General features: G+C 41.4%; 2 long non-coding RNA genes across 2 annotated transcripts; one reads left to right on the top strand and one right to left on the bottom strand.

Annotated features, from left to right (window-relative positions):
• The first annotated feature begins 2,298 nt into the window (after positions 1-2,298).
• LOC121202193 (uncharacterized) lies at positions 2,299-3,514 on the top strand. Its single transcript, XR_008694580.1, has 2 exons — positions 2,299-2,561; positions 2,693-3,514. It is a non-coding gene; the product is annotated as an uncharacterized LOC121202193 (long non-coding RNA).
• Positions 3,515-4,182: 668 nt separating this feature from the next.
• LOC129604041 (uncharacterized) lies at positions 4,183-6,390 on the bottom strand. The gene is made up of 3 exons (XR_008694581.1): positions 5,316-6,390; positions 4,782-5,101; positions 4,183-4,691 (listed from the first exon to the last, which is right to left on the bottom strand). It is a non-coding gene; the product is annotated as an uncharacterized LOC129604041 (long non-coding RNA).
• Positions 6,391-9,255: the final 2,865 nt, after the last annotated feature.

The raw sequence follows: 9,255 nt of genomic DNA, 5'->3' as shown, positions 1-9,255 counted from the left end.
AGATCATCCGCTTTCATAGAATCTCTTCCAGAGAGACAGACCTCAACCAGGCCATTTCCACACTGTTCTGTAGCCTCAGAACACGCGGCCACTCCAGCAGGTTTCTCAGGGCCATCAAAACACAAACACTGGCATCTCTCAACAACCCTTCTCCATCTCTCCCTCCTTCTCACCGGCTGACTCCTTTGCTGCCTCCTCCTCCTCACAGCCACGAAGGCAGACTTCGAGATGAGAGAAAGGACAGGAAGATGGAGAACTTAATACCTTAATCTGCAGAGCACCTGGAAAGAGAATTTTCACACTACAATGACAGGTGACAGTTTATTCCATAATTACAAGGTAATCTCAGCCTTTCGTAGAAAAAAAAACCTGAGACATCTGTTGACAGGTAAAGTTTTTATTCAACTGACATAGCGGCGCTGGTGCAGCAGTCAATGGCAGATTCTACTTGAACAGCTTCAATCTGGTCTACTGCATTGTTTGCCAGACCTGTGTGTCATGGACTCAGTCACTGCACCATTGTTTATGTTCATTTCCGGGTTTATGTTATTATCACTTCCTGCCTCACCCATTATTAGTTACTGCCAGCTTTACTTCCTGCTCCAGACCACACACCTGTTCCTCATCTAGCCATCAATTGCCACTACTTAAGCACCACCTCTCACCCCAACCAGTTGCCAGATTGTCTATGTGCATTAGCCAGCAATCCAGCGTGTATATTCATGATCTTGAATCCGTGTATGACCTTGCTTCTCCTGACCCTGATTCTTGTCTCGTCTATGATCCTGCCTTGCCGTGAGTTGACCCTAGCCTGCCCTGTGACCACCGCTTGTCTAAACCCTGTCTGTACTGTACCTGCCTGTTCTGTGTATTGACCTTCGTTTGCCTGACCACGAATTAAGTAAACTGCGTTACCACTCAAGTCTTGTCTTCGCTGTGCATGTGGGTCCGCTACCTCGGAAGCCGTGACACTGTGGAAGGATGTATGTGGGTGAGACAGGAAAAACACTTCTCACCAGACTGAAACAGCATATCCACAACATTCAAGTGGCAAAGCTGAATTCTCTCTTCCAGCTTCATCCCCTTCACAGCCTGTTCAAACCTGTGCTACATGGACAACTGGACAGAGGAGGAGACATGAGTCATTATGGATCAACAAATTACTGACCAGGACCCCTCTGGGACTAAACAGCTGAATTCCTAGGATGATGTACCAGGATATTTTCTCTGATTATAAACACAATACAAATAATTCTGGTTTACCTATTTATATAAACAAAATAATGAATTGGAGAATTAATAACAATAATAACAACTACTACAGGTATTACCTATTATCATTTAATTTGATTTAAGTCTGTGAGGCTGGTGATCTATACTCACCCACCGTCATCCAGGTTTCTTGCCTGACCCCAACTGCTTGGACCTTCTCCTCTCATCCTACTTTTCATTTATTACCTAATCCTAATTCTCTTATTCCTACTGTTACCTCCCCCTTCCCCCTCCTTTTCTCCTAACCCTAAGGACTCAGGTCTCTTGCCTGACCCCAACCCCTTGGCTCTTCTATTTAACCTACTCATCTGACCCCCTTACCTCTCGGTCCTCTTGATTTATTCCATCAGCTACTTACATCTCGTTCCTCACTCGTCCTGACTGGGACCTTTGGAGTCGGAGGAGGCCCAACAAATGATGTGTGCAAGTTAGGTTGCTCAGTTAAGAGTGAGACTTTTATGGATTTCCAACGGGAGTTCATCGCGCGAGAGCAGGATTTTCAAATTTCAAATAACCGACATCAGCGTTGCCCCTCGGTCGGTTTGGATGCGACGATGATTTTACGAGTCAGCAGCATTTGTTCAGGTTGGTGCAATATTTTCTGACATATACTCTCTGTCTGCAGGTGTTAGAGCAGAGAACTACTGGAAATGGAAAACAGAATTACAGAAACTTTCCCTATTGGAAAGGTAACCTATGAACATTAAATAGAAATGTGGTGTCATGCTATGCATTTCCTGAGCTAATTTACACAAACCTGAGTTATTTCACTCTACATATTGTTTGCATTGTATATCGTATTATCATAAATCTATTATTTGTTTCACACGGTAAAGGAAAATAATCAAATTACTTACACAAGTATTTATTTAATTAACCTTTAACATTTGTACCTTTTTATAGGATTGTGTACTCATTTCGCAGCACATCATTGATTTCCTAATTTATTACAGCTATTTTGACTTGAAATGTGTTCTTTATCAAATGTGTCTCCTGATATTCACCTCCAATGGCCATTTTGTGAAATTGTCCCATTCTAGAGCTGAGAAGAGACAACAGGAAAGGGAATCGCCTGCTAGTGTCGCGTCAGATGTATACATGTCCACAAGTTGTTTAAGAAAAAGTAAGGTAAGAGGGAATGAAAAGAAATGAGATAAATAGACTCTAAGGTATTTGGAGATGCAAGGAGTGCAGCGTGACTTTTTCTAGTAGATACGACTGTTGCACACAAAAGGCAAGAAGTCACCGAGTTCAAAACCAGATGGACTGGTCTCTTCTGCGTTTCTGAGGTTGGTTCATAAATATGTCTATATATACAATGTGATTCTGATCAGACATACAAAATATATTAAAATGTATCAAAAAGTATTGTTTACACCATTCAGTGCATTGATAACTTGTGTATTTTTTTCTTTTTAAGAATAAATTTAAGAGGACTACAACAGTTTGCTGCAACAGTTCTTCTCCATGCTGGATGGTTATTCTTCAGACCTAAAAACGGTGTTTGGCAAGGAAGGCGACATTCAAGGACAAAAGATTAAGAGCATCATGTTTCCCATAACGTAAGTATGATGATGGAAAAAAACATAGGATCAAATTTTAAAAAATCTATGTCGTAATATGTTAGTGACAGCTACTCCACTTAAAATTGTTCCTTAAAATAAATTAAAATAGTTTTTTTTAAATGTGTGATTACTTTGTTTGGCCTAAAGACTAACTCCATTGATGTCAGAAGAGTACATCCTTAAAGCCCAGTGTGTGTTCCTCAATGAAGATCCTGGCAACCTTGTGAAAGAATGGATGGTAAGAATGTTTTTTTTATTTCATGTAAATTTAAAATTTGATAGTGATTTATATATGCTTTAAAAGTTGAAGTGTTATATAACATCATCCACTTTTTTAATTTTACATTTTAGATCGTGGACGCCTTGAAGAAGCCATGATAGAGACAATGCTACAATGAATGAGACAAAGATGCAGAGGCAGATGATGACCCTGACGATGTAGTCATCGTTTCAAGTCCTGGACAAGTTGGGTAGTATCCCACTTGCTGTGTTGTTGTTTGCTCCTGTATACGCTCTTAAACTCAGCTACCCTCCACTAAAAGTTGTTTGAAATATTGGCACAATGCTGTATGTACAATACTGGATGTTAGTGACATTTTGTAGCTGCCTTTGACATTTGAAAGCTGTTTTATCGTTTTTATGAAGCTTATAAAGTATTCTAACCAGTCTAAATCCAATGTCCTTTGTGTCTTCTCCAACCTACACACCAGCTGGGTATATATATGTTAGTTTGCATAATAGAAATACTGTTTCAAAGATGACTTTATTTGTATGTAATTTTGATAAGGTAATCTTGGCACAAAACATTTGATAACATTATATTGATTGTTAGTATAGCATAATTTATTAATTGAATTAATTTAACTTAATTTAACTTGTTACTACCCTATAAAATTAAGTAACAAGTATTAATATTACACATGTTCAAATAACCCAAGAAAATGATGTTCAATCAACCCTAAAAACATTAGTGGGACAGACCCATGGTTATTACTGTAGGTAACATTAACACAAATATATCATGTTGCTTCATCCTGTTTACATTTGGTTCACTAAGCGAAATGGTTTCTTGCTATGGTAACGCATTTTAGTTAGGTGAAATACTTTCCATAATTTTATTATGTTCATCCAACAAGTTTTTTTTTTGAGTGTAGAAATATTCACCTGATTATGTTTATCATGACCAATTCAGGAGACTAGCACTTATTTCTTTGCCTGACTTATCATGAAATCCTGGAATTTTTTATTATTATGATGAGTAAAATTTCTGTATGCATTATGGCTTGCATGATTTATAGAGTAATACGCCATTATGTATTTAATTGAATAATATTCGTGACTTATTTTCTGTGTTTGGGTGTGTGTGTGTGCATATACACAACAGAACAACCATCTTAGGGACTTAGATTGATTCTGTGAATTGATACGAATTGAGAAAAACATACAAATTTTGACTATGTACTATGATGTTATTTATTTATTTATTCATTTATTTATTTATATACATGCATGAATAGCACAATAAAAAACAAACAAACAAAAAACAGGAACTTGGTCAGAAAACTGTAAAATCAACTTTTGTATGCCAGTGCACCCTGATCCACCTCTGGACTATTTAAATTAATTTAACCCTAACCTAACCCCCTAACCCTAACCCCTCACACTCTTCCCCGGTGTCTCCTACTCCTGCTTTGCTGGTTGCAAACACGCCACCATCTCCTAAATCCCAGAGAGAACCCAGGACCTGCGCCAGGTCCAAATCCAGCACTCGCCAGTTTGAGGAGGAAAATCTGCTCACAAACACCCAATTCGCGGAGGATGAGACATCCATGTTGGAGCCTTGTGCCTTGACATCTACACAGAGTTTCCCCAAAGTCAGACTCCGGCCCCTCAACTCCCACACCACACCGATACCCCTGCCATCTTCATTTGCATTAAACTGACCTGCTGATGAAGAAGATCACACAATCATCCGGCAGGCGGCTGTCTTCTCTTCCTCCGGTTCTTCTTCTCCTTCTCCTCCTCCTGCTGCTGCTGCGGCTGAACTCCCTCCCGCCTCTTCAGGCCCCCCCTCTCTGACCACAAGGGGGCCTCTCTGTCTCCTCTCTCCTCCTGCAGCAGCCAGATCCCCTCATAGGATGAGCGGCAGCCAACTTACTCTCACAGAGATCTTTGCCACCCCCTCTACTCCTCCTGGTAATAAAATCTTCAAGCCCACTCGTCACCCCAAAACCATCAGGAAACTGAGGGACTGGAGCATCTGCCTACAAAAAAGTGTTTAAAATGCTCTAAATTTGTAATATAGCCAAAATGCATTTCTTGCATAAATCCCCACATGCATTATGCACACACATAAATCTGGAGTCAGTGAGTGGATTTCATAGTCTGACTTTGTTGTTGTTAATTTAACATTCCTTATATGTAAGTATATGTATATCATAACAAATAAAATGTTGACATTTAGATGCAAATACACACCGGTTATTATGGGGGATTCCAATGTGGGCAGATTTTCTCCCTTCACCAAGGAAGACCTGCAGGTTGACAGTTTTCCTGTAGCCACCTTCTACCATCCAGAATCCATCCTGCAGAAAGCCACTTCTTCCAGACACAGTCCATCATCCTGTCCTTTGGCATCAACAGCAGAAATAAAAAACTCACTCTACTGCCATCAAACAACTCCAGGGTGCCTACAAAGTAGCCAAGAAGAGGATCCCTCAGACTGCTGTTTACGTCCCAGAACTGAACTCTTCCCCAGCCCTCCCACAGGCGGAGCAAAACAACCTGCATCTACTCAATGATCACATCAGAGAGAACTGTGAGTATCTCACCCGCATCCCCAGTGAGCTCTTTGAGGTAGAGGCAGACCTCATCCACTGGTCTCCTACCACAGCGGGTCGTATCCTTTCTCACTGGTTGCAGGGAAATTAAACACTATTATAAATATTTACAAGGCATATGGGGTATTTGGACACATTCAGAGCAGGATTTTGAGACGTTTTTACAGTCATTAAATGATCATAACCAATCCAAGGTTGTCGAAATCTCAGAGATGCAGGGCTGAGATGATCTGGATACAAAAGCTAGACACACGGGGTCTCAATGACAGATAATGGGACTCCACAGAGCATGTTGAGGGCCTGTGCATGGGACCGTGCCGCCGGTTTTCCGACGACTGGGTTCTTTCTCTGCCATCACTGTGACACGAACTGAAATGGGGCCATTAGGGTCGGAAAGTGCTTCGTTGTTGGTTGTTCCAACCAGCATCGCAGCCTTTTCATTTTACCAGTGGAGCGAGAAAGAAGAACTTCTAATTTCCACTATGGAAATACTTTTATTGTAAATGGACCAATGTCGGCACCGCTGACTAAATGCTTCTTTGTGTGTGGACAGCATATCACCTCCAACTGCTTTGAAAATGAGGGTATATTCATTACTGGGCTTGAGGTTGAAGAATCGCTCTGTTCCTACAAGACGCGATCCACTTTCTGCTTCCCCAAATGTAAGTACATGCTTGATACTTATTGGATGTATGTACTCCAGAAGTTTCTTTGGTTATAATCTAGCTTCCCGCCTGTGTAAGATATACTAACTGCTAGAACAGTGGAATCTAACAGCTACAGCGGAAGAGACGGTGTTGCAAGGTGCTGCTACACAATTTGGATGAATCTGAGCCTCTCCAGCATTTGTCTGGTTTAAATCGTGTGATATGTGGCACTGAGGTCATTCACTCAGCTCACATTTTAGCTGCTAGCGTCATGTTAGCCGGTAGCGCGATGGTAGCGCCACGTTAGCGGCTAGTGCTAGCCTCCACATGACGTTCAGTACAACTTGGGTTTGGCTGCGATAGTACAGAGGCAGCCGATAAAAGTGTCTACCCCCACCGTGTTTGGGTTTCAAATCTGACGCGTCAGTGCCGGGTTTGTACTGCGGGAGGAGTGTGTTACGTCCTTCTGGCCTGTATGTGGCGATTAACTCCCACTTTTGGTCCTAAAACATTGTAGTTGCTTACGTCATATAGCCTCTTGTAGAACAACCAATGATCAGGTCTTGGGTGGCCTAGTGGTTAACAAGCATGGCTACAAAGTTTTCTTTGTCCGGGGTTCGAGTCTGAGTGGAAGCAGTTTTTAATTTTAATTATTGGAAAAACAGCGTCTCATCATCATCATGTGATCACGAGATGACAACGTTGTATTACTTAGTGCATGGATCGCCAAAACCATGAACCGCTGGTCGCGTTATAGTATGAAGTTATGAACGTAAGTAAATTATGGCAAATTATGGCAGTTTAAAACCGAAAATAAGAAGCTGAGCGGTGCGCCCTCCCGCGTGCAGCGTTCGATTTGTGTCAGACAAGCTCCTGTAACCCTGATTTCTCGCTGTTGGTACGGGCTACAATTTTCTTTACGTGGAATGCTTCTTTAATGCACCACACGGCAAGACAGTACGGCACATGTACACTTTTTTCTTTACGCCGCTCTTATCCAAAGTGCGTCACCTTTTTCCTGTCCCCCGTCAACAAGGACAGGTAGGAACTAATGTTGATGACAAATAAAATCACAGTAGCTGAAATGTCACGTTTCCCAAACATAAAATAAAAAAATAAAAAGGAATACTAACTAAGGTTACACTACTACAATTTAAAAAAGTGAATAAGGATGATCTAGAGATCTAACCGATGATAAAACATTGTCAAGGCATCGACAAGGACAGCTAACTCGCTTTTCCCTGCTTCAAACAGCTGCTGTAACTGAGAGCAACCCGTGCGGCATCACCGGTCAATCTGGAAACGTATTCATTGGTTCGGACGTTGTTCTGCCCGCTTTCATGTAGACACAGAACTCGTCAAAGCAAAAGAGCTCAGTGCAGCATTTACAAATCACATGTGAACGTTTTAATTTTTTTTGTAAATAAAAATAATGTTTGCCCTGTTCAAACCTGGGGAATAAAAACGATTCTGATTGTGAAAGCGGCTGATCAATTTCGTAGGAACACATTTCATATGGTGCAGGTGAAAGGGACATTAACAACCCAACGCAGCCGAGGCTGTAGCAGGCAGAGAAACGCAGATCTTTGTCCTGCGTGTTGATGAGCGTTTCCCCTTCCCCCAGTGTCCCTGCTCTGGGACGTGGATGACCACGCCCACTTTCATTTACCAGTAGGACATGACAGAGGGAATAACGAAATAAACAACTGGTTAACTTCGTAGGAACACGGCTGTAGCTCTGCAATGACTTTATGTGGTACAGGTGAAAGCAATATTAACGAAATAAACAGCTGGTTAAATTTGTATGATCACCTTGTAGTAGGAACTGGTATATTTAGAAAACCCAGTAGTCCTAGTGTTAAGGTGTGTGAACTGGGGAGGAGACGGCAGCAGCGACTGAAGAGCGACTGAATAGAGTTGATGTCTTCCCCGCTGACAGGCGCATTCATTTGATAATGCACGTACCTTGGCTGACAGTTCAGTTGAAAAACACACTGAATCTTTCCCTAGGAACTGCAGTTTCTTCCTTGATTATTCATGATTATTATGAAAGAAGCGCAAATCTTCGCCAGTCCAAATTGGGCAATTAATACTGTGTTTACAATAAAGGTAATAAATAATAATAATAGTATTTTCATTTTAAAATGCACTGCATATTTTAAACGAATGTCGAAGTGCTACAAATAACTTAGATCAGAAAGCTACGATAAATACATACGTTTATTTTTGCAGAGTAAACGTATGTAGAACAAACTACTTGCTGCATTAATGAGTCTTAGACCTGCAGCTGATCACGCCGCCCGATGCTGCCCAGTCTCCCACGGAGCTTTGTCCTGAAGCTGAAGTATTTCTCACCTGCTGATCGAGTAGTAGCAACACATTAGCACGTGTATGCGCCTCTACGGGGGAGGGGAGGGATGAGATGTTTGCCTTTGCGACTGTGAGCAAACACGAGACAAACAAAAGCTTGGTCGAACTCAGATTCAAGTCATCTTAGGAAGAAACACATCACATATCATTCGATCTCGTGTTTCATTCGAGCGGCAGTCTGGAGCTCTCTGCTAAGACTGCTGCCCCGCGACCCATCCACGGATGAGCTTCGATTAAAAATTAAAAGCAGAGGTTTTTTGTTTTTCGTTTTTCTCTAAACAAAAAAAAAACAGCTTTAAATTCAAGTCCGTGTGTTTTTGTTAAAAAATATTTTTGTTCGGTTTATTGGTTTGTAATGCGGTGCTTTTATTCAGGATAGATAGACGGATGGGAAATCAAAGTTTTGAAACATACACGGGCCGAATAAGTCACATCAGCCACTCATTCAGTTACAATGACACACACAGTCAAAACACATTCTCGCTACATCTAGTGCACCACTCCTCCGTTCCTCTCGTAGCCTGCATTTGCACATCCATACATTTGTGTATTGGTCACTCT

The sequence above is a fragment of the Betta splendens genome, chromosome 4, assembly GCF_900634795.4.
Source record: "Betta splendens chromosome 4, fBetSpl5.4, whole genome shotgun sequence".
Lineage (NCBI taxonomy): Eukaryota > Metazoa > Chordata > Actinopteri > Anabantiformes > Osphronemidae > Betta > Betta splendens.
Note: the sequence above shows the minus strand (reverse complement) of the source record. Positions and strands in the feature narration are given on the sequence as shown.